The sequence below is a fragment of the Leptinotarsa decemlineata genome, unplaced genomic scaffold (assembly GCF_025532065.1).
Source record: "Leptinotarsa decemlineata unplaced genomic scaffold, Ldec_3_MD MMD2_tig00000505_RagTag_RagTag, whole genome shotgun sequence".
NCBI classification, from domain to species: domain Eukaryota; kingdom Metazoa; phylum Arthropoda; class Insecta; order Coleoptera; family Chrysomelidae; genus Leptinotarsa; species Leptinotarsa decemlineata.
Window position 1 is genome coordinate 20163325 of NW_027412549.1, and position 27631 is coordinate 20190955.

Below are 27631 nucleotides of genomic sequence, written 5' to 3' on the forward strand. Positions count from 1 at the left end.
TGAAAAATATATATGGTTGATTAAAAGTCATTTGTGTATGTCTACAGGGCTTTTCATAATAAGCGTTAATTAGCCGTTTCTGACAAACTATTTAACGAATCAACCTGAAAATTTCACAGTATTCATAAATCAATATGACCTACACGCCTAAAATATTTCAGACGAAGCGGCAGATACTTTGATCTCATGAAAAAATGAGTGGAACTCAATTTTTTCAAATGGAACACCTTGTATATTTTAACATTTTTAAGCTCTACATCCAATTTCAGATTAACTTTGTTCAGATAATACTATTTCTATTTTGAACCGTTTTCGAGATAAACTATTTCAAACGGAAACTGACATGGTTTTCTTGCTCGTTTTTTTGAATTCATCACTTATTTTGGATATTCAACATTTTTTTTAATACTTAGTAATATTTCTTTTTGATCCAGTATTTTAACTGTCTCAGATCAGTCAATTCGAAATTGGTAATTAACGCTCATCATGAAAAGTCCTGTATAAGTTTATATGAACGAACCCCATAGTTGCTGTGAATAAAATGATGGATCCTCGCCACATCGACCGCTCCGAAGACTGAAATGTAAGATTAGAGAAAAACCAATTGATAAAACAAGAAAGCGGAAGTTTATGTCGTTAGAAGAAAAACAGATTGTTTGTAGAGTGTACGAAAATTTAAAAAATACACGTATAGTGGAAGCTGTAGCCCAGTGTTCAATTTCAAGGGGAATATCCGTGTCGACAATTGAACGCATTGTACGTGAAAAAAAGGTGACTGGGATTGTGCAAGCTCCAAAAGTGTCGTGGTAGAAAAAAAACTGAATTGGACCAGTACTAGAAAAATTTTGTACGCTATACCATTCATTCTTCCTTTTTTGCGAATAAAGTGCCAATCCTCGAATCCATTAAGACAAAGGCAATAGATAATGATCTCATTCCAAAAATGAGCAAAGAGGAGTTAATGAAAATAATAAAAGAATATTTAAAATTTATATATGCCAAACGATCCAGTAAATCTGTCTTAATAGAGAAGATATAGTCTCATGGCGACGGAGATATCTTCACTCTATTAGAGAAATGTGTTCAACTCACAAAAAGATTTATTATCTGGATGAAACATGGGTTTATGTTGGTCACACAGTATCTAAGATCTGGCAAGATACTACTGTAACTAGTTATCGTCAATCATTTGTGAACGGTTTATCAATAGGGTTACGCGGACCAGTGGGTAAGGGCAACGACTAATTGTCGCCCATATAGGTGGAGATAGTGGCTTTTTAGACGATAGTGCATTAATTTTTTTATACGAAAGGAAGGGGGATTATCACGAAGACATGGACGCCCAACGCTTTGAAGAATGATATGAATCCCTATGACCACCAGAAAAGCAGACATACAGAGTTGGTTAGGACAAAAATTAATTCCATTTTCCGAGGACATGGTTGAGGCCGAGCTTATGAGTGTCATTAAACAGCATCGTGACAGATATCGCCAGCATGTGGTGAATACAATAGCTCGTGCTGAAGGCATCACCATTTTGAGACTTTCTCCTCACCATTGCGAGTTAAACCCGATAGAATTAATCTGGGCTCAAATTGAGGGTTACGTAGCTCATGAAAACGTGACATATAAAATTTTTGATGCTCAACGTTTATTAGAACTTGCAATGGAACGGATACGGAAAGAAGATTGGGCTAATGCTGTGATCGAGGAAAAAGAGAAAATGTGGAGATTGGACGGGATGGTAGACACTGTTTTCGACCTAATAATAATAGATTTAAGTGTGACTGGGGATTCCTCTTCGTACGAGTCAATGGATTCTGAAATTTCATAAGCATAATATAGGTAATTATTTCTCTGCTTTGTAGATCTCTTTCTATATGAAAAGAACATAATTATTTTGTGAATTTTTCTGTTTTTTTGAAGTAATGTATTAGGCATAATAAGAAAATGTAATCAATTTCACCAGTGACACCAGGTAGCGCCACCTATTATAATAATTCTTACCTAATTACCTATGTGTTTAAATGAATAAAAATATCATTTTGAAACGCCTCTGCAGAGTTGGTAAGAGGATTATCGTTGGTCACTTCAAGTGCGATGTTGCTTATGAATCACTTTCAATTGAAAATTGTTATAGTATAGGTATATTTTATTGATATGGATGCATTTTGATTTTTATACTAATAATATTTTTTATCGTTATTATCATTTCAATCCAGTTCAGCTCCAAAGCAAAAGATAAAGAATAAAAATGGTCAATCTGAAAAAATATTTCATTTGTGTATAGAATAACGTCTAACTCCAATAATAGCTGTAAAACCATTAGTGGGTATGGAATGATTGATAAAACGGTATTTCACTCCCATTTGTGAATATATCGGGAGTTTTTTTGGTCTTCTGGGAAAATTACTATTTCTTCAGTTAGAAGGTTTACAAATCAAGCCATCGATAAATATGGTTGCTGGTAAATGTGTCTTTTTTATGGGACTATTCTAGTTGATTTCCTGAAACTTGACTATCAAATGGTTGCTAATATATGATTGAAAAATTACCAAATTTAACAAAACAATTGTTTCTTTAACTTTGAGTTGAAGTGCAAGTATTCTTCATTCACGAATGAGTTCAATCAATAATTCATAGTTATATTTTTCAAATAAAACTTGAAAATTTATCCTTTTCCATTCGGTAATCATTAATACTTACATAATCAGAGAATATGAAAATAAAATATTACACACCATGTTGAGTTAAAAATCAAATCGTGTTTTCGAAAAATATATAATGATAGCTTCCACTAAAAATTCGTGATAAATGTAATATAATGTATGGAAAAATAATTGGTAATCAGGATTCGGTTGAAATATTTCAAAGCAATGGAACGAGAATACATAATTCAGACTATTCAGCATGAATTACTGAAGTTTGATAAAATTCTGACGAGGTTATCACTGGTAAATATTTTCTAGCGGGTGCTACCTACATGTTCTCAAATCATTCACGTTCGGAGTGTTGGCTGAAGTGATTGGTGAGTGTCAGAATAACTGAATCAATCATCTCATGAATCAACCCACTACTGCAAATTTGATAAATTAAGTTTTTTATGAAAAAAAAGTTGTGAACGGCTCCAATTCACTGAATTATCTCTATAATCAATATATGCAAGCTCGTTCATTTTAGATGATTACTTTGAATTGAAACATTTCGGGATGTCTGGAACACGATAGCTCAGGTTGAGATGTTATATCGTGTATTATGAAATTAACATGTTCCCTCAGCTGGGAATACATATAGGGTGTTTCCTAACTACGGTATAAAACTTCAGAAGGTTTTAAGAAAATACGTTTTTATATTGGTGTCGTTCCGTTTCTGAGATACAGTTAAAGTAAAAAAGAAAAGGTATTTGAAAATGTCATGAATATCCTTACACCAAATTGGGCGAAATTTGCTACAGTTATTTGTAGTAATGAGTTTATTCAAAATTGGTTACATTGAAAAAAAAAAGTACCTACGCCACTGTTGTTGCAGCTTTTCATTTTTTTTTTGATTACTCAATAAAAAATACAACTTTTTCGTCACTTGTGATTGATTCATATCTAACTTCGTTTTCGCGGAAAAAATTGAAGCCACTTTGCGTATCATGAACACCTGCTTTAGAGACCAGCTGACAGTGATAGTTTGAAGATGATTGACAATGTTTCATGATGAATTTCACTAGTTTGGACTTCCATCTAATAGTTCTCATAATACAACCATTACAAGGAAAAAATCGTCTTTTGTGAAGAATTCAAGGCATTTTGTCGAACTACTAGGGTCAATTGAAGTACCTCAGTTACTTTGGCAATAAAGTTCAGCAATATTTCGTATTTTCTATTCTCTTTCCCGAAACAGTGAAAAATGTATTTTGAAGGCATCATGAATATTTGAAATGACGGAAACTATAGAAAATAGTGAAAACTGAACGAAAAATCTGAGTAGGGTGCGGTATACTTCTGTCAACATTTTAATCAGACACCCTGCCACCTTCATATTTTGTTATAGTGTTAACAAAAGGAAACGAAGAAATATATCAGTGACGAAATCAAAAAACCGGCCGTCGGAGGCGGTACAAATTTACCAATATTTTTAATAGAGTCTCTGCCACTTTCGTATTTCGTTATAGTGGTGACAACTGGAAATAAAAAAATATGTCAGCAGTGAAATCGAAAAACCGACCGTCGGGGGCGGTACAGATCCAGCAATATTTTTATTAGAGACTGTGCCTTCTTCATATTTCGGTATAGAGCTAAGAAATGGAAATATTTTTATTAGAGACCCTGCCACCTTCATATTTTGGTATAGTGTTGAGAAATGGAAATGAAGAAATATGTCAGGTGTGAAATCAAAAAACCGGCCGTCGGGGGCGGTACAGATCCGGCAATATTTTTATTAGAGACTCTGCCACTTTCATATTTTGGTATAGTGCTAAGAAATGGAAATGAAGAAATATGTCAGATGTGAAATCAAAAAACCGGCCGTCGGGGGCGGTACAGGTCCAGCAATATTTTTATTAGAGACTCTGCCACCTTCATATTTTGGTATAGTGCTAAGAAATGGAAATGAAGAAATATGTCAGATGTGAAATCAAAAAATCGGCCGTCGGGGGCGGTACAGATCCAGCAATATTTTTATTAGAGAACCTGCCACTTTCATATTTTGGTATAGTGCTAATAAATGGAAATGAAGAAATATGTCAGATGTGAAATCAAAAAACCGGCCGTCGGGGGCGGTACAGGTCCAGCAATATTTTTATTAGAGACTCTGCCACCTTCATATTTTGGTATAGTGCTAAGAAATGGAAATGAAGAAATATGTCAGATGTAAAATCAAAAAATCGGCCGTCGGGGGCGGTACAGATCCAGCAATATTTTTATTAGAGAACCTGCCACTTTCATATTTTGGTATAGTGCTAAGAAATGGAAATGAAGAAATATGTCAGATGTGAAATCAAAAAACCGGCCGTCGGGGGCGGTACAGGTCCAGCAATATTTTTATTAGAGACTCTGCCACCTTCATATTTTGGTATAGTGTTAAGAAATGGAAATGAAGAAATATGTCAGGTTTGAAATAAAAAAACCGGCCGTAGGGGGCGGTACAGATCCAGCAATATTTTTATTAGATACTCTGCCACCTTCATATTTTGGTATAGTGCTAAGAAATGGAAATGAAGAAATATGTCAGATGTGAAATCAAAAAACCGGCCGTCGGGGGCGGTACAGGTCCAGCAATATTTTTATTAGAGACTCTGCCACCTTCATATTTTGGTATAGTGTTAAGAAATGGAAATGAAGAAATATGTCAGGTGTGAAATCAAAAAACCGGCCGTCGGGGGCGGTACAGATCCAGCAATATTTTTATTAGAGACTCTGCCACTTTCATATTTTGGTATAGTGCTAAGAAATGGAAATGAAGAAATATGTCAGGTGTGAAATCAAAAAACCGGCCGTCAGGGGCGGTACAGATCCAGCAATATTTTTATTAGAGACTCTGCCACTTTCATATTTTGGTATAGTGCTAAGAAATGGAAATGAAGAAATATGTCAGATGTGAAAGCAAAAAACCGGCCGCCGGGGCGGTACAGGTCCAGCAATATTTTTATTAGAGACTCTGCCACCTTCATATTTTGGTATAGTGTTAAGAAATGGAAATGAAGAACCCAAGCAATATTTCACGTCTAATATTTTCGAAAACTGTAACGTCGATATTTCTTCAAATATTTATTATTCTCTGCCGTATATCCAATACTGAAGTTCAGTTTCGTACAACTTTTGTGCTTCAAATAGCCTTATAAGAAAATCAAAAGGTTTCAAATCTGGTCAGCAAGCCCTCTAATCACCAAAATTGTCGAAGCGAATCCTAATGAATTCGATATGAATATTGTATTCCAACAAGATGGCGCACTACAACTCCAGACAAGCAAGAAACCATTTAGATATCAATTTCCTCGGTCGTTGGGTTGGTAGTCGAGGTCCTACGGAACGGGAGGACCCTCTCGCCAGATTTGACACCTTTGGAGTTTTTTATGGGGCTGTTTCAAGCGCAAAATTGTACGAAACTAAATCTGCTTCGATATTAGATATACGGCAGAGAATAATGAATATTTGTAGAAATATCGATGTTACAATTTTAGAAAAAATTGGACGTGAAATATCGATTAGGCTGTTCTTATGTCAAAAAGTTCAAGACAACCGTTTCGAACATTTTCTCAAGTGAAGTCAGCTTATTTTGTCAATTTATGAAGTTGAACATCGATGTATTCAAGTAATTATTAAATGTGCCGCCATTTTGTAGTAGGTGAAAATAGTGATAAATGATTCATTCAAAAAATAAAAGGGAAAAACTTTAAGGAAAAGCACTGTAGAATTCAGTAAGCAGTGTCTCCTATTTATTATAAATTTGTATTATTTTACCAATAGGCTCCCGACTTGAATTTTATTCATATTAATTTTTTGATATTATATTGTGATATAGAGTTTAGTTTGTATTGTTATTGATTTATTATGTTTTTTTTGATGTGTATGTCAAATGGCTTTAGATATAGATTTTTAAGATATTTTGTGTTTTGAGATTGTTTTGTTGTAAAATTTAGTTTGCGTTGACTTTGATTTATGATATAATTGCATTTTTTAGGATATGATTTACGTTTTGTTTTTTTTGAGATTTTAATAAGTAATATATTTCAGTTTGCATTGCCATTCATTGTTTATAATTTTGTATTTATTTTGCATGTGCCGGTTTTAATTTCCTATCTGCCATTTCTCTTTATACTTAATCAATAAACTACAACAAAATATGAAAGTGATTGGGGCTCTAACGAAAGTATTGCTGGATCTGTACCACCGCCGACGAACGGTTTTTTGATTTCACCTCGGCCATATTTCTTTATGTCCAGCTGTGACTACTATATCAAAATATGGAGGTGGCAGGGTCTCTAATGAAAATATTGCTGGATATGTACCGCTCACGACGGCCGTTTTTTTGATTTCACCACGGCCATATATCTTTATTTCCATTTCTCAACACCATACCAAAATATGAAGGTGGCAGGTTCTCTAATGAAAATATTGCTGGATCTGTACCGCCCCCGACGGCCGGTTTTTTGATTTCACACCTGACATATTTCTTCATTTCCATTCCTTAACACTATACCAAAATATGAAGGTGGCAGAGTCCTTAATAAAAATATTGCTGGATCTGTACCGCCCCCGACGGCCGGTTTTTTTATTTCACCTCGGCCATATATCATTATTTCCATTTTTTAACACCATTCCAAAATATGAAGGTGGCAGGTTCTCTAATAAAAATATTGCTGGATCTGTACCGCCCCCGACGGCCGGTTTTTTGATTTCACACCTGACATATTTCTTCATTTCCATTTCTTAACTCTATACCAAAATATGAAGGTGGCAGAGTCTCTAATGAAAATATTGCTGGACCTGTACCGCCCCCGACGGCCGGTTTTTTGATTTCACACCTGACATATTTCTTCATTTCCATTTCTTAACACTATACCAAAATATGAAGGTGGCAGAGTCTCTAATAAAAATATTGCTGGACCTGTACCGCCCCCGACGGCCGGTTTTTTGATTTCACCTCGGTCATATATCTTTATTTCCATTTCTCAACACTATACCAAAACATGAAGGTGGCAGAGTCTCTAATAAAAATATTACTGGATCTGTACCGCCCCCGACGCCCGGTTTTTTGATTTCACCTCCAACATAGATCTTTATTTCTATTTCTTAACACTATACCAAAATATGAAGGTGGCAGAGTCTCTAATAAAAATATTGCTGGATCTGTACCGTCCCCGACGGCCGGTTTTTTCATTTCATTTCTGACATATTTTTTTATTTCCAGTTGTCACCACTATAACAAAATATGAAGGTGGCAGATTGTCTGATTAAAATCAGACAGACAGACAGACAGACAGTATACCGCCCCCTGCTCGGATTTTTCGTTTAGTTTTCACTATTTTCTATAGTTTCCGTCATTTCAAATATTCATGATGCCTTCAAAATATATTTTTTACTGTTTCGGGAAAGAGAATAGAAAATACGAAATATTGCTGAATTTTATTGCCAAAGTAACCGAGGTAATTGAAGTCACACAGGAAGATCAACTAATTAGTTCCGACGTGGAAAGCTTTTACACCTACGTTCCGGTCGAAGAAGCACTCCAAATCATACAGAGAAAGCTATCCGACGACGGGAACCTGAAAGAGAAAACGAATCTACCTATAGAAGTAATTATGGGATTACTAGGATGCCAATGGGATCGCCACTTTCACCAGTCATAGTCAACATATATACGGAGTGGTTTGAAACTCTGGCCATTGAAGAAGCCCACAAGAAAACTCGAGTATGGTTCAAATATGTTGACGACACCTTCATAATACCATGAGAATACTGTACTAGACGCTTTCCTGAAACACATCAACAGCGTGAGACCTTCCATCACTTTCACAATGGAGAAGGAAATCCACAACGAATTGCCATTAGACGTTTTGGTGACGAGGACCGACACTGAGTGGGAAACATCTGTATACCGAAAACCCACTCACACGGGACAGTATCTGAACTACGAATCCAACCATCATCAATCAACTAATAGAGAAATCATCAAGACTCTATTAGACCGTGCTTTCGGGATCTGTAACACGAAAGAAGGTCTCGAGAAGGAACTAGACATCATCAAGAATGATCTTCAACGGAATGGCTACTCCAAAGCGATGGTAGAAAAGATTTTGGCAAAGAGACAGCAGGAGCCTAGCACAAAGAAGAGAAGCCGTCACAACCAGTGCTTTCGCTTCCCTACATCAGAGGATTATCGGGGAGAATAAGCAGAATTGGTTCCAAGTACAACATCAGAACCTGCTTCAGATCTGGAAACACTATCCGTAGCAGCCTCATGAAAACCAGGCCACCAAACGCGGACTGCGATTCCAAGAACTGCATTTACCGGACACCCTGTGAGTGCGGAAAATCCTATATTGGTGGAACTGAGAGGCCATCAAATGTTCGCATTGCCGAGCACAAGAAACACACACAGCGAGGGGAAACCAGCGAATCAGAAATAGCAGACCATGTTTGGACCCATCAACACAACATTGAGTGGTCCCAAGCTGAGATCTTACACAGAGAGGAACATTGGTTTAGGAGAAAATTCAAGGAAGTCGCATACATTCCGTTAAACAATGTATTCAGCCAAGCCACCGTAGAAATACTCAACATCGTCAAGCGAGAAATGGCAAACTCCCGCCAAACGGTCATCTCCGACTGAACCAGTGAAGCGGAAAAAATGGAAAGCGGGGATAAGTGAAAATACTCGAACGACTCATAAATAGTCATCTCTCGGAGAAGTCAGTCCAGTCATCACCCGAAGACGTTTGTGGATACTAACAATCGAAACGTCGTGAACTAACTTGGCTTGAAATCTCTCAACTTTTCATTTTTACCATTATTCTCATTTTTTTTCTTTATTTTGATTTTTTGTTCAATTGTTTTATTTTTATTTGTATTTTATTTCACTATTTCAGTTGTTTCAGGGATTTCAGATCATTTTATATATTAGACACTGGAAGTCCGAACTAGTGAAATTTGACAGTGATAGAGTTGTCATATCAGTGGAAGTCAGAGTTATCAATTAGCAGTGTTTTCATCATGAATAATTTTACTAACAGTGAAACGGCTGACATGCACATGACTGGAAGACCAGAATCTTCCTGAACTAGAAGAATCTATAGTTGATGCGACAGAAGAAGATCCTTCAATTAGTTCCTGGAATATTGCACTGCAGCTGAGTCATCCGAAAAACCGTATGGAAAGTTCTAAAAAGAAATCTCGTATACCCATTTAACATACAGCGGATCCAATCCCTACTGCCTTGAGATTTCCACACAAGATCAATGTTTTGCAGGAGGTTCATTCATATCAAGACACACAATAATAATTTTTCACCAAATATTTCATTTACGAGCGAAGCAAATTTTTCACGAAATGTTATTATAATTTATAACGAACATTTTTGGGCCGACGAAAATCCCCAAGTTATTGGAGAGAGTCTTATTCAGCAACAATTTTCTGCTAACAACCTAACTGGCACTTTTTTCTAACAGCAAGATTAACAGGTGAATCCTACTTGGACTTTTTGCCAGATCATCAACCCCTTTTGTTAAAAGAAGTGTCGGTACTTGTAACAGGCAACATGTGGTTCATACACGATGAGGCTTCACCTCATTTTAGTGTTCTTGCTCGTCAGCATCTCGACATCAACTACTCTAATCGCTGGGTTGGACGTGCATGACCTCAAAATGGGCCAGCTCGTAGTCCTGAATAGAATTCTATAAATCACTCTTCATGGGGGCATCTGAAGATTCTTGTTTATGAAACTCTTGTACTAGATGTGAATGATTTGAGGAATCGAATAACTGACATTTGCAATGTCATAAGGAATACTCCAGGTATTTTTGAACGTATCGGACAATAAATGACGAATCGATTTCAGTCGTGTATTTCATCAGAAGGTGGACCTTCTGCTCATTTACTTTGAGGTCGAAATCGTTTATTATGAACTGTTGGTTTACATTTCATGTTTTTCATGGATAGTTTTCAGAAGTGATTTCTATTTGAAAACGAAGCTATATATGAAGAAAACACAGTCGACGAAAAAGTTGTATTCATGGTTGCTAAAAAATAAATAAAAAACCACAAAAAAAGTCAGTGTTTTTTTTCTCAATATTGTTGGCTGTGCGGTACCCACTGAGACGCCACTGGACCTGGTAATTTCATTCTAGTTCGGGCTGAATAAGCACCTTATCACTTCAAATATTTTTAGTGAATTTGAACCAAACTGGTATGAAACGAACTAACGAATCACCCTTTGAAGTTTCGTGAAGTAGTTAGGAAATACTGTGTATAAAAGATTTGGTTAATTCGAAAGAGGTGAGTGAAATTTTTTTTTTGAATTTCATCAGTTCGGATTTCCATTGTCTAATATTATATAAAATGATTTGAAATTCCTGAAAGAACCAATACAATTGGAAAATTCAAATTCAAATTCAAATTTATTTATTCCATGTTAATATGCAATTTGTTGTATGACATACATAATTAATAAATTTCAATTATCTTGAATGAGTAACTTTCACATAGACATTGAAATGCCTGTATTGTGATCTGTTACTTACTCACCAAGATAAGAGTTCCGTAAGTACATTTTATAAAACCATAAAAAAAATATGATAATATTATAATAATCCATGGTAATACGATTAGTGAGAAAGAGAAAAAAATAAAATTAACATTTTTTTCAAACTAAAATAAATATTTCAAAATAACAATTATATTTAGCAAAAAAACCCTGAAACAGTGAAATAAAATTCAAGTAAAATATAGTAAAATTAAATAAAGAATTAAAATTGAAAATTAGGAGATTCCAAGCCAAGTTACTTCACGACGTTTCGATTGTTAGTATCTACGATCGTTTTCTGGTGATGACTTCCAGTTGTCACCCAAAGAATAATAAGAATAAGAAAAATTACTTGACATTCTATATCCCACATGAAGGATCACCCAAGAAGACAGCCAAGATATTTTCATTTCATTTTTCGATATGAATATCAAATGATAAAGTTTGTTGAAAAGGCTACGAAAAAATGACATCACTCTGAACTCAGTATAACGGTAATCAATAATTTTCTTGGGAACGAACTACTCAACTTTTGAGCAAACTCAGTTTTTGAGAGAGAAAAACTATTTTCGGAGGCATGTATTCATAATATGGAAGAAGATCCGTTCTCATCAGTAAATTTGGTGTATCAATAGCCGTCGATACAAAACAATCCAAGGGAAGTTGTATCTTCATTTTTTCGCAATGGAGATGATAATGTTTATTTTCGGACAAAACGAGTTGTTTAAAAATTCAGTAATCAACACTTTCATATAAATATTTTTTGTTTTTGAATGATAAATTACTTGTGAATCAGTTTGATTACAATATCTTTTCAACCTTTGGTTGTTACTTATCCTGACTACAAAAATGCAATACCTACAACTGATATATATTTATCACAGTTTGATACAGATATTATTACTCCAGAATATAATATATATTTGATAATCAATCTGTAATGCAACAAATGGAAAAAAACACAAAACTCGATATCTCAATGGTTTGAGATCTCTTACAATTCATCATTATTTTTATATAAAGGGCGTTTCAACCAAAATTTGACCCCCCATGACTGATTTTGGTATGAAAATCATACTCGAAACTTCACCCCCCTGCGATCAGCAACTACCCCCCATATTTTTAACAATGGCATGGGGAGTCGCGTAATAGATTATTTGGAAGGTCTTTTGACCCTCTATTATTTCTGTGATTTTTTTCAAAATTGGTTCATTCGTTTTTGAGATATTGAATTTTGAAAGTTATATTTAAGAAAAACCAGAAAATTTGCTGTCTCTCATTTTATTTAGGAAATGAACAAAAGTAATATCAATGGCAACACAATCAATGGATATAGTGTTGAAATGACCTCTATCTAGTGCTATACAATAATACAGTCTACTTTCGAAAGAGTTTCTTACATTATTGAAGATGTCTGGAGTCAGAAATCGGCATTCTCGAACAATTCTGTGTCGCAGGTCTTCAAGATTTATAAAATTATTTAAATTAGTAGTGAACGTTTAAAAATGGACGACAAGAATTCATAATATGAATCATCCAGACCACAACGTGAGCCATCAACAGGTTAAACAGTTAATGGATAAGTCTCGAACTTCAGGTTTTGTTCACAACAGCAAACATGAAGATTCTTGTCCTGTCAGAAATTACGGAGTCAAAAGTTGCAGTCTTAGGACATTTACAAATGAATAATCGACAATCTATCAGACAACTAGCTAGAGCGTCTAGTGTATGAGCTACTAGTGTTTTTTGGATTTTGAAAGCCTACTAATTCCATTCTTCCAAAATAACGCTAGTTCAGGAATTAAACAAAGATGATCCTGATCGTCGGTTTCAGTGAGAAATTAACAAATAACCCAAACCTATTATATAATACATGTTTTTCAGATGAAAGTTCTTTCATGTTGAATAGTGAATAGACATAATTGTCGTTACTGGAGCGATATGAATCCTCATTTGGTGAGGCAAACACATTCACAAACTCCATAAAAATTTAATGTTTGAGCCGGCATTCTTGGTAATCATATTGTTGGACCATTCTTCATTAAAGGTAATCTCGATGGAGACACATACCTGAATCTATTACGAGAGTGTGTATCCTATGATTACACAAATTTCAGAAAATGATGACAGTTTATTAAAAAATGAATGGAACATTCCAGCAGGATGGTGCAACCCCACATTTTGAGGTTCGGGTGAGACAGTTTTTGGACGAACGTTCTCCAATGCGGCAGAAGGGGTCCAGTGTAGTGGCCAGCCAGATCACCTGATCTCAGACAGATGGACTTCTTTCTGTTGGGACACCTAAAGTCGAAAGTGTACTCTACTGCAACTACAAATCTAGAAGACCTGCGACAGGGAATTATTTGGGAATGCCGATTGCTGACTCCGAAGATCTTGAATAATGTACGGAACGCTTTCGAGAGTAGACTGTATCATTGTATGAAACTAGATGAAGGTCATTTTGAACAATTCATCCGTTTATTTTGTTTCTACTGATATTATTTGTTGTTGATTTCCTCATTAAAATGAACGATAGCGAATTTTCTCTTTTTTCCTAAATAAAACGTTCAACATTTAATTTCTCAATAACGAATGAACCAATTTTGAGAAAAGTTACAGAAGTAATAGAGGGACAAAAGTCCTTTAAATGATGTATCATTATACCCCCATGCTATTGAAAAAAATAGGGGGGTATTTGCTGACCGAAGGGGGGGGGTGAAGTTTCGGGTATGATTTCCATATCGTAATTAGTTCTCCTAGAAATGAAAGATTATTCTGGTAGTTGAGATATTACTCATTGTTAGGAGAACACTTCAAACAATCATTGTGAAGAATATGGTTTATTATTCTCGAGAATCATGTGAAATTCATAGTACCTCAAATTTTTTAGAATAAAAATACTATCATCTGTTTGTTGAAAAATAATCTGTCAAAATCAGTTTTTTTTTGTTAACCAGCTGTGGTAGCACCCCTACGAATGACTCCACTCAAAAATCGAAATTAGTGCGAGCTAAGGAATAACAAGGTCTTACCTTTCAACGTGTGATTCCAGCTACGGGTTGGATAATGAGAAGTAAAAATCGATCGTTCGGTCTTGCGGTTCGAACCATCGGTTCACACAGCGGTGGATTGGGTGAGTGAATCAATCCACTTACGTCAATCCACCATGTTACCGTCTCATTTATACAGTGTGGTACCTTTAACTGGAATAAATTCAGTAGAATTGTAGCAGAATGTTTCTTGCAAAATTCCTGAGACAGGTCGATTTTGTTTTCAAGAGAGATACATTTCTACATTCTAATGAACCAAATTACATGCATCCCTTACATAGGGTAGCTACCTCCTAAATTTTTTTGAATAGCAATAAGGGTTGATTTGTATTAAATTTTAAAGACATATTATTCCTCTAAACAGCAGTGCTCGATTTTTAAAATTTCGTCGATTAGTTTCCGAGATACTACCAATTTAATAATTTGCATAAAAAATTAGCATTTTTCAAATTATCCTCATGTCTTATGAAAAATGCGCAGCTTTGAAGAAAATGTTCAAACAGGTCGATTTTGCCTTCAAGGGAGAAACATTTTAACAATGTAATAAATCAAATTACGTACACTCCTAAGCAGGGTAGCTACCCCTAGAAAATTATTAAATAGCAATAAAGGTTGGGTTGTAATGTGCTTTAGAAACAATTTATTTCCCTTAACAACAGTAATCGATTTTTAAAATTTGATCAAGGAGATTATAGTGAATTAGTTTTACAATAAACATAAGGGTAACGGTTAAAAAAATGATACAAATAAGATTTCATTTAATAGATGCTCAAAGTTTTCACCAAGTACATGCTGGCATAGTCTAAGCCGATGGTTAAATTCATTTCTTACATTTTCAAAATGTCTCGAGATATTTGACGGATTTCATGCCTAATGCGTTCTTGGAGTTCATGTATGGTTTCTGGTTTCGTTACATAAATTTTGGTTTTGAGGTATCCTCATAAGAAAAAGTCTAGTGGGGTAAGGTCAGGAGAGCGTGCCGGCCACTCAATTGCACCTCTTCTGCCAATCCATCTATGTGGAAAAATGTGGTTCAAGTATTGACGCACGCCGCGAGCATAATGTGGTGGTGCTCCATCTTGCTGCATCCATATCCTTTCATCAGGCAAATAGGGATCTATCGGACTAGGATATAGGGCAGATAAGGCCGGAACTAGTTCGTTTCGAAGAAACTGCTCATATCTTTCTCCAGTCAAATTATCATCGAAAAATATAGACCCTATCACTTGCCTACCAATAATACCAGCCCAAACATTAATTTTCACTGGGTACTGAGTGTGAGTTTCCCTCACCCAGTGCGAGTTAACGTCAGACCAGTAGCGACAATTTTGTCTGTTAACATGACCACTTAGACTAAATGTAGCCTCATCAGAGAAAAGTAGCCATTCCGATGATATCTGATTTCCATCAATAGCGTGCATCATAATTTCACAAAACTTAACTCTGCGATCTGCATCGTCTTCACGTAACTCTTGGACTGCACGCATTTTGTAAGGCCGTTTGCCTGCACACGCTAATATTTTCAGCACAGATTTATGACAAACAGAATTGTCACGAGCAACTTGCCTGGCTGCAGTAACAGGTTGTTCTTCGAATGCCAATAGTATATCCAATTTCGTATTATAATCGATTTTAGATGGCCTTCGTCTAGGAACATCTCTAACATGCCTATGTTCTCGGAATCTCTTTTCAATTTTGCTAATAGTACCTTGATTTAAAGGTGGCAAATCTGGGTACTTCTGTCTAAACAAATCGACAACTTCGTCTTGAGTTCGACGTCTCTCTCCATAACCAACCATCATTAAGATTTCTATTCTGTGGAGCTCTGTTAAGTGAGGCATCCTCTCAAAAAATTTTACAAAAGTTCAAAAAAGTAGTAATGGGTTTAACGTCACGCTGACAGTTACAACACAACAGTGTAGATAGATATCACGATTATAAATAAATGAACTAACACCGCTAGAAACTACTAGTCACAGATAACTTTTTATACAAAATCAAACTCAGTTTTTTATTTCTTTGAGAAACAGTCAAGTTTTTGTACATTCCGTAGATTTTCAACTTGCCAGCATGTACATGGTGAACACTTTGAGCATCTATTAAATGAAATCTTATTTGTACCATTTTTTTTAACCGTTACCCTTATGTTTATTGTAAAACTAGATAGTTCACTATAATCTCCTTGATCAAATTTTAAAAATCGATTACTGTTGTTAAGGGAAATAAATTGTTTCTAAAGCACATTACAACCCAACCTTTATTGCTATTTAATAGTTTTCTAGGGGTAGCTACCCTGCTTAGGAGTGTACGTAATTTGATTTATTACATTGTTAAAATGTTTCTCCCTTGAAGGCAAAATCGACCTGTTAAAACATTTTCTTCAAAGCTGCGCATTTTTCATAAGACATGAGGATAATTTGAAAAATGCTAATTTTTTATACAAATTATTAAATTGATAGTATTTCGGAAACTAATCGACGAAATTTTAAAAATCGAGCACTGCTGTTTAGAGGAATGATATGTTGTCGCCTCACAAACCACAAGAGGAGACTAAATCATCTGTCGGTAACAAATAAGACAGATGGGTATCCGCGGCTAAGCTAAACAGTGGAGACGGGAGTGGGTCGAACAACTTAGCAAATTTCAAATAGATCTTAATGGGCGCCAGGTAAATTTAATCCTCCAGATACCCTAAGTAACTCACAATATCAATAACTTACCAATTATTATTGGAAATAAAAGATAAAGATCCCCAATATGATTTATTCAGTAATCCTAACTTACATGGAATAACCAACAACGCTTCTGAGACAACAATGCAATATTCACACTACTACGCGATGTTCAAATGTCAATACAAGAACGCGGTGTATATACCACGAATTCAATCAGCCACAAATTACGGTAGTAACGACGCTCAAAAGAAACTACAATACGTCAAGTAAAACTACTACGAAAATTGAGTAGGTGAAATCGTAAATACTAGTATCGGATGGTGAGACAAACTCGTTTGCGTCGCGTGAGCTCAGGCGTAGGCGCATCGGTGTCAACTAGCAATCGTGAAAGGAAGAAAATACCTCAATTTCCGTTTCACAAATGCATCACTATATCAATCAGGTATGAATAAACAAACACTATATCAAACAGGTATCAATAAACATAAGGGCAACAATCATTTAAATAACTCAGTATGTCACCAATATTCAAATAAAAAAAATATAACTTGCGTGCTCCTTTTGGGCCACCCGGTATATGGTGTTAGGCTACCCCGTAGTTCGACGGAAGTGGATAACACTGTAGTACGGCGGAGATGGATCACCTTGTAGAACCAGTGGATCACCCTGTAGTACGGCGGAGATGGATCACCCTGTAGCACCGCCAAGATAGATCACCCTGTATGGCACGACAAGCTGGACCAGTAATGGATCACCAAATAAGATCCAGAAAGATAAATAAAAAAAGGAAAGAAGAAAAAAAAGGAAAACAGAAAAACCGGAAAACAGGAAAAAAAAGGAAAGAAGGAAAAAAAACCCTACGGAAGAAAATTCTCAATCAGAATCAGATAATAACAAGGTGAGATTCAACCCCCATTCAATAGGGACTATTTGACTAATCAATACCCCTGGTATATTTCCATTAAGCAAAGTAGCAAGATAACAAGAGTATATTTTTGGGTGCCCTGTATAACCATATGACCCGTAAAAATCAAGACAATTGAATGAGTGTTGAAACCTCTCTTCAAAACTAATATTCACTTGAATGACAACGCTGGGAGCAAATATTACTAAAATCATGTAAAACACATTTATTGGTAAAATTCTTACCCTGGCCAAGGGGTTTTCTATACGTTTCTCCGTGTGCGGTGCTCTGCACGGAAGTCCTACTGGGACTTGATGAGTGACTGAGGGCCTTCTGTTTCTTATGAATCTAGAGACGAGAAACGAAGGTTGTAGAATTGAAGAGGTGATATCATAGCTAAGACCACATGAGAGATGCGACAGTGATTCAGACATACCTAATTTCGGAAATCCTTCCACCTGGCACGAGTTCGGTAACCACCACAAATCCTCAAAAGAGATTAAGTTTCAGACTGCAAATATCCACACCAAAATGACCAATCAGTCTTCCACTAAACAATCCTGACTTGTAGAAATAATCCCCGTGAAGGATGGCACAAATACAACCATATATATCCTACAATCAGTCTGATGGTACGTTGAACTCCGAACCAAGCTCATCGAAGGCTAACTTCCGAATACTAAGACACTGCCACATCTGACAGCTAACCAGTTGTTGCCACAGTGCGTCCAATATACACTACAAGCACCAAGGGGGCGCTGTGCACAACATCCTAAATCTATCAATTCCTCCACAGCCACTTGAGACATCATCAACAAGTCCATGACCCATCAAAACTCCTTCTCAATGCAATGCAACCCTAAAACAACCCTTGACAACTTGAGTAACCGATCAATCCTCCACCCGTGAACAACTGTAGAACTAGTTCGGTGTAAGTCGACGGAACGACACTACGAAAGTTCGGCAGATGTCAACCAACAGCTGTCTCTTAACCTTGTATTAGAATGTATACAAAAATATTGTTCCAACCTATTTTCAACTATTTACCAATCCTTATTCATGCGATGGAATAGAAACATATAAGGTAAGTCGCCACATCTTTCCCATTCAGTACGAATATTTGAACATTCATATTATGCAGAATATTTACCGAAAATATCAAACAGTATTCAGAAACCAGAGCTAACTAGTATTGTTTTTCAGGCGATATGACTCTAATATGTAGTAATCCTTCTGGAAGTGATTAATAACAATCTATGCAAGAAATATTCTCGGAAAGGTATAGAGAATAAGGCAGGCAACGGCTGAAAAATGATAGGCGAAGTAAACTGAGAAACAAACAATAACAACTATTTCAACCTAGCGAGGAATTTTCGGATCTCCAACGTCGATTGGCAATAGGAGAATGCGTAAGTACTGGTCAAGCAGTTAGTCAGGGAGCATACATATATTCTTGTACATTTCAGGTATGGTTTTCTATGGAACGGAAGATTCCCATTACTATGATGTTAAATGAATAAAATATACTTGTAAATTAATTACATTGTAGATATCCGTTGAATAAAGATATTAGAAGGTAACGTAATGTTTTGAAAGGCCACATAGGAGCAGTATTGATCTAGTGCTAAATTGAAACGTAACAACTCCCCCCTTTCTCGAAGAAATTTACCCCGTAAATTTCACTCAATTCTCAAAACTTAGTCTTCTGAATATGAAGGTTTTAAATCCTTCACATGCCAGGAACCCTTCGAATTACCATCAGAGTCCCTCAATTCATAAGTCCAAGGCGACAGCCGTTTCTTGATGTAGAACGGGCCTACGTACTTCGGGGCCAACTTCTTACTAAAGTATCTCGATGCATCTGATAAGGTGTAGTTACGTTTCCATACCGGCTGATTCGGCACATACTCTTCATGACGACGCCTGAGATTGTATTTATGACAACTTTTCTTAGTGGCAACTTCTAACCGTTTCCGAACATCATGGAACATTTCACGAAAAGCTTCATTCTTCGTAGTATCACCAGTCTGAGAACCATTCTCCTCTTCGGGAGGAATACCCTGTATATATTCATCTCCAGACAAAACCATGTTCCTACCAAAATTTATGAAATACGGGGTCAACTTAGTGACTTCGTGTCTAGAAGTGCGGATAGCACAAGCAATCTCATCAAGTTTCTCATCCCAGCATCGATGGTTGTCAGAGACATACATTGCCAACATTGTCTTCAGGATGCGATTAATTCTTTCCGTTGGATTCGCTCTCGGGTTGTAGGGAGCACTGAACTCAATTCGAGAGTTATAGCGATCAGCAAACTCAAGAAACTTCTTATTACGGTACTGAGGACCATTATCACAAATTAAAACTCTTGGTACACCAAACATAAGGAAAACATTACTTTCAATTTTGGCAATTATAGCCTCAGTAGTAGCTCGCCTCAGAGGAAATATAAGAGGAAACTTACTGAGATAGTCGGTTACGACTAAAATAAAACTGTTTCCTTTCTTAGATCTCGGGAGCGGACCAACAAGATCTGTGGAGATGATTTCCCACGGACGGTCAGCCTTAGTGTGTGATACCATCTTATCAACAGGTCGATCCTGAGATACTTTATGACGTGCACAAACCTCACAATGACGAACAAATTTGACAATGTCACTTCGCATCTTAGGCCAATAAAAGCGATCTGCAACCCTAGCAAAAGTTTTGAACACACCCGTATGCCCACTAGTGGCAGGTTCGTGAGCAGCAACAATAATGTTGTACCGATCGGACTTAGGCACGACTAATCTCCAGTAGTCAGATTTTGACGACAAATCAGGATAATCAGACCTAACATACTTCCATAATTTACCGTCAGAATATCTCCAATTGGCAAACTTCAAAGGGTTCTTTTGAATTCTGTCTCTCATGGACCTATACCACTTGTCATCGTCAATCCCTCCCAATGTCGGCTGATCATCATCGCTGACTGCGACAAATTCCACAATAGGTACTGACCGAGAAAGCGTATCCGGCACTACGTTATCCTTTCCCTTTCGATGTACAATCTTAAAATCATATTGTTGGAGTCTCACTGCCCACCGCGCAAGTCTACCGCTCAAATCCTTTAGGCTATGAAGCCATAGAAGACTGTGATGGTCTGTCACTACCGTGAAAGACACTCCTTCAATATACGGTCTAAGTTTCTCCACAGCCCATAGAACTGCAAGACATTCCCGCTCGGTGGTCGAGTAATTTCTCTCTTGCTTTGTAAGAGACCTACTCAGGTAGGAAATCACCTTATCACCTTCGGGGTAAGGTTGCGATAGGACTGCACCGATTCCGAATCCAGACGAGTCAGTCTGCACCACAAAGGGTTCCGAATAATCCGGACAACATAAAATTGGCGCTGCCACTAAACACTCCTTGAGTCTTCGAAAGGATCTAGCACACTCGTCTGTCCAGGTGAACTTCGAGCTCTTCCTCAGTAAAGCTATGATGGGAGCGACGATGGACGAAAAATCTGGGACGAATCGGCGGTACCAAGAGAAGGTGCCAACAATTCTTCGGACTTCCGTAACATTAGTCGGGGCCGGTATTTCCAACATGGCCTTTACCTTATCGGGGTCAACATGCAATCCATTACGATCCACCACGTAGCCAAGATATTTCATTTCAGGACGGCAAAATTGACATTTATCAATGCTAACTGTAATATTTGCCTCCCTGAGTCTGCGGAATACCTCATCCAACGTTGACAGATGTTGTTCGAATGTCTGACTTACAATTACCACATCATCTAAGTAGACGAATACATGTGGTTCAAGGTCATGACCTAGTACTTCATCTATCAATCTTTGCCAACGGGCTGGAGCGTTATGGAGCCCAAAAGGCATGCGCCGAAACTGGAACAACCCACGATTGGGGACAGTAAAAGCCGTATATTTTTTTGATGATTCTGCCATTGAGACTTGCCAGTAAGCAGATTTCACATCTAAACTGGACAAATACTGAGCATTACGAAGTTTATCTAGAGTATCCGAAACATGGGGAAGGGGGTAACTATCATGTATGGTCACAGAATTCAATTTACGATAGTCCACGCAGAATCTGAACTTGCCATCCTTCTTTTTTACCAAGAGAATGGGCGAAGACCAGGGGCTATTGGAAGGTTCCACAATTCCCAGCTTCAGCATCTCCTCAAGTTCTACGTCAATTTGTTGCTGTACAATAGGATTGACCCTATAGTAGCGTTGTTTGATCGGAGGACTATCTGTTTCAATAACGTGTTCAGTTCTATTGGTACAACCTAGTTCTGTACCCATAAGTGCTAGATTACGATCTATGACTTCTTGGAGTCGCATCTGGTCCAACGGACTTAACAACGTTGAACTAGCAACATGTTCAACAGTGTTGACGGTAACAGGTTCATCAGAAAAATGCCATTCATCATGACGCAAATCAGGAATCAGTCCCATATGTTTCCAAAAGTCAATTCCAAGGATGAGAAGATGGGGCATCTCAGGAACAACAATAGCTTCCACATATTTCAAACGACCCCTCAATGAGATAGGCAAATCAACTACTCCTATACTCCGAACACGGGCGCCGCTGGCTACGGTACAGTATGTTGTCCTGGACCCATCCACTGGTAGTCCTAAGGCACGAACAACCTCAAATCCTCTACTACCTAGTATAGTCCGTGAAGCACCAGAGTCCAAAAGACCTAATAACGACTTCCCTAAGACATCCACTCGCAAATAAGGGCGTTCATCCTGGTTGGCGTGTTCTAAGACATAGTCCAGGATGACTTGTATTTTGTCGATCGAGGGTTCTCGACCAACACACCTACCTCGATCTCCTAGGTGCGTCGGCGACCGTTTCCCGTCGACGAACAATCAGGATAAGATCGAATAGTAAATCCCTTCTTTTTACACCGATAACAATGTAAACCCGCCGACTTCATCAAACAACCAACAGCTCGATGTCCGGGTTCATTACACTTGAAACAAAGTTGGTCACTTCGGGACACATCCGAGTCACCAACAGCATGTGGAAGAGATGAAGTTCCACAGCTATCAATCATACTATCGTCAACCTGTACATAAGCCAAATCAGGTTTTAAAGCATTAAACTTCTTCGATGGTGCTGAGAAATTTTCTACTGCTTCTTTTCTGGCTTCTAATCGCCTTCCTAACTCTCGAAGGTGATTGATCGAAGTTACGTCAACCAGAGCCAATTGAATTTGATAGAACGGAGCAATGTTTCTCAGAAGTATTTTAAGTTTTACTTCCTCAGAAATTGAGCAAGTCAACCTGTTGAAATAACCTGTCATGACTGCCAGATAAATACCAATAGACTCATCAGGACCTTGAGTTCGTTTTTTAATTTCTTCAAAAAGCTTTTCATCGTAATTGGAAGACAGATATTCTTCTCGGAGAAGTGCAACAAATTCATCCCAAGTCGATACTTCCCTTCGATACGCGGTATAGAATTGATACGCCCTACCTGTGAATAAATCGATCCCGGAGTCAAGCAATACCTCTTTTGATACATGTCGAGCTACTCGCAATTCTTCGACCCTGCTCAAAAAAGCACACAAGGACATACCTTTTTTGTCTCCCGAAAATTTACAATCCCATTTATTGGGAAGAATCGGCTTGACATTAACAGTGGGAGGTTGAGTAGGAGTGATGTCGGAAGATCTTCTATGAGGAGAGAGAGAGAGCCACCAAAATTACTATTCCCCAAGAGCATATGGAAAGGTGGGACGTCTTGTGTCTTCTGGTAATCTTCTGCTTTACGGTGTAAGTTATCCAATAATGCCAGTGCCTTCGCAAGCAACTTCGGTTTGTCCTGGGTGTCCTCTTCACTGATGTTGTCCAATCGGTTCAGGACATGGAACAACTTCGATTGAAGTCTTGCAAACGCATTACTACTCATTGAATCACTGAAGGTATCTATAAGTGGTTCCAGTTCTTCTAACTTCGCAGTAACTGCTGCAATATCTTCTTCAACTATTAATGGATATTTGGGATACTTCAAACTTTCGCCCTTCTCCTCTAATCTGATTGCCATCGTCAGAGAATGCCGCATCTCCTGAACAGTTCCTGTTGCAATTCCTCTAACTCTAACCTCATACACGAGCTCATCTTGACTCAAACGGTTCACTAGCATTTTGCGGGACATGATAACAATTCCAATGAGACACAAAAAAAAATATTAAAAAAAATGATCAAAAAAAAATTTTTTTTCTCAAATTTATCAAAAATTTTTTTTCCCAAATTTATAAAAAAAAGAACTATGAAGACGTTGTTTTTAACGCGGCCCCACGTTGGGCGCCAAAAATGTCGCCTCACAAACCACAAGAGGAGACTAAATCATCTGTCGGTAACGAATAAGACAGATGGGTATCCGCGGCTAAGCTAAACAGTGGAGACAGGAGTGGGTTAAACAACTTAGCAAATTTCAAATAGATCTTAATGGGCGCCAGGTAAATTTAATCCTCCAGATACCCTAAGTAACTCACAATATCAATAACTTACCAATTAATATTGGAAATAAAAGATAAAGATCCCCAATATGATTTATTCAGTAATCCTAACTTACATGGATTAACCAACAACGCTTCTAAGACAACAATGCAATACGCGATGTTCAAATGTCAATACAAGAACGCGGTGTATATACCACGAATTCAATCAGCCACAAATTACGGTAGTAACGACGCTCAAAAGAAACTACAATACGTCAAGTAAAACTACTACGAAAATTGAGTAGGTGAAATCGTAAATACTAGTATCGGATGGTGAGACAAACTCGTTTGCGTCGCGTGAGCTCAGGCGTAGGCGCATCGGTGTCAACTAGCAATCGTGAAAGGAAGAAAATACCTCAATTTCCGTTTCACAAATGCATCACTATATCAATCAGGTATGAATAAACAAACACTATATCAAACAGGTATCAATAAACATAAGGGCAACAATCATTTAAATAACTCAGTATGTCACCAATATTCAAATAAATCAATTATAACTTGCGTGCTCCTTTTGGGCCACCCGGTATATGGTTTTAGGCTACCCCGTAGTTCGACGGAAGTGGATCACCCTGTAGTACGGCGGAGATGGATCACCTTGTAGCACCAGTGGATCACCCTGTAGTACGGCGGAGATGGATCACCCTGTAGCACCGCCAAGATAGATTACCCTGTATGGCACGACAAGCTGGACCAGTAATGGATCACCAAATAAGATCCAGAAAGATAAATAAAAAAAGGAAAGAAGAAAAAAAAAGGAAAACAGGAAAACCGGAAAACAGGAAAAAAAAGGAAAGAAGGAAAAAAAACCCTACGGAAGAAAATTCTCAATCAGAATCAGATAAAAACAAGGTGAGATTCAACCCCCATTCAATAGGGACTATTTGACTAATCAATACCCCTGGTATATTTTCATTAAGAAAAGTAGCAAGATAACAAGAGTATATTTTTGGGTGCCCTGTATAACCATATGACCCGTAAAAATCAAGACAATTGAATGAGTGTTGAAACCTCTCTTCAAAACTAATATTCACTTGAATGACAACGCTGGGAGCAAATATTACTAAAATCATGTAAAACACATTTATTGGTAAAATTCTTACCCTGGCCAAGGAGTTTTCTATACGTTTCTTCGTGTGCGGTGCTCTGCACGGAAGTCCTACTGGGACTTGATGAGTGACTGAGGGCCTTCTGTTTCTTATGAATCTAGAGACGAGAAACGAAGGTTGTAGAATTGAAGAGGTGATATCATAGCTAAGACCACATGAGAGATGCGACAGTGATTCAGACATACCTAATTTCGGAAATCCTTCCACCTGGCACGAGTTCGGTAACCACCACAAATCCTCAAAAGAGATTAAGTTTCAGACTGCAAATATCCACACCAAAATGACCAATCAGTCTTCCACTTAACAATCCTGACTTGTAGAAATAATCCCCGTGAAGGATGGCATAAATACAACCATATATATCCTACAATCAGTCTGATGGTACGTTGAACTCCGAACCAAGCTCATCGAAGGCTAACTTCCGAATACTAAGACACTGCCACATCTGACAGCTAACCAGTTGTTGCCACAGTGCGTCCAATATACACTACAAGCACCAAGGGGGCGCTGTGCACAACATCCTAAATCTATCAATTCCTCCACAGCCACTTGAGACATCATCAACAAGTCCATGACCCATCAAAACTCCTTCTCAATGCAATGCAACCCTAAAACAACCCTTGACAACTTGAGTAACCGATCAATCCTCCACCCGTGAACAACTGTAGAACTAGTTCGGTGTAAGTCGACGGAACGACACTACGAAAGTTCGGCAGATGTCAACCAACAGCTGTCTCTTAACCTTGTATTAGAATGTATACAAAAATATTGTTCCAACCTATTTTCAACTATTTACCAATCCTTATTCATGCGATGGAATAGAAACATATAAGGTAAGTCGCCACATCTTTCCCATTCAGTACGAATATTTGAACATTCATATTATGCAGAATATTTACCGAAAATATCAAACAGTATTCAGAAACCAGAGCTAACTAGTATTGTTTTTCAGGCGATATGACTCTAATATGTAGTAATCCTTCTGGAAGTGATTAATAACAATCTATGCAAGAAATATTCTCGGAAAGGTATAGAGAATAAGGCAGGCAACGGCTGAAAAATGATAGGCGAAGTAAACTGAGAAACAAACAATAACAACTATTTCAACCTAGCGAGGAATTTTCGGATCTCCAACGTCGATTGGCAATAGGAGAATGCGTAAGTACTGGTCAAGCAGTTAGTCAGGGAGCATACATATATTCTTGTACATTTCAGGTATGGTTTTCTATGGAACGGAAGATTCCCATTACTATGATGTTAAATGAATAAAATATACTTGTAAATTAATTACATTGTAGATATCCGTTGAATAAAGATATTAGAAGGTAACGTAGTGTTTTGAAAGGCCACATAGGAGCAGTATTGATCTAGTGCTGAATTAAAACGTAACAATGTCTTTAAAATTTAATACAAATCAACCCTTATTGCTATTTAAAAAATTAGGGGGTAGCTACCCTATGTAAGGGATGCATGTAATTTGGTTTATTAGAATGTAGAAATGTATCTCTTTCGAAAACAAAATCGACCTGTCTCAGGAATTTTGCAAAAAACATTCTGCTACAATTCTACTGAATTTATTCCAGTTAAAGGTACCACACTGTATAAACAGCTCATTGAAACTTATATCTGTTTTTCCGTTAAACAGCTGTCGCACCCTTATGAACGACCCAGTATTTGGGACAGTGTAAGCGAAACCTCAATATGATCAAATAATTAACCAATGATATGGCAATGGTAGTGTTAAAACGCACTGTTAGACGTTGGTTTGCAAAATATCGTTCCGGAGATTTTAACCTCGAAGATGACCCGCTAAGTGATCGACCTACAGTGATCCAAGACGAGGATTTGACTACCTTGGTGAAGACTGACCCATGACAAATGGTGCGTGTGTTGGTGGAAGACCTAGGCGTCAGCTCTCGTGTGGTCTTTGATGCTTTGGAATGAACTTATTCGAAATAATCTCAAAAAATGGGTGCCCCACTATTTGAACGATCGACTGAAATCATCGAGATCTGCTTTCGCGCAACCGAAATGATCGTTTCTTTTTGGATCGTATCGGATCATCTACAACAATATACGTTCATGACAATGGTTGGTCACCGATGAGCCATTCAGGCACTTCCCAAAGGCGAACATCTACGACGGCT

At 37.4% G+C, this 27631-nt stretch overlaps 1 protein-coding gene across 2 annotated transcripts in view; it reads left to right on the forward strand.

Annotated features, from left to right (window-relative positions):
* Nucleotides 1-2953: 2953 nt before the first annotated feature.
* The window catches only part of LOC111513342 (retinol-binding protein pinta), a 55288-nt gene continuing 30610 nt past the window's right edge, over nucleotides 2954-27631 (forward strand). Inside the window, exon 1 of one of the 2 annotated variants that reach the window (XM_074174157.1) lies at nucleotides 2954-3028. The gene's annotated coding sequence lies outside the window, so the exon portion shown is untranslated. Of the gene's footprint in view, nucleotides 3029-10825; nucleotides 10983-27631 lie in introns of those variants that run through there. The other variant, XM_074174155.1, reaches the window with a different exon arrangement.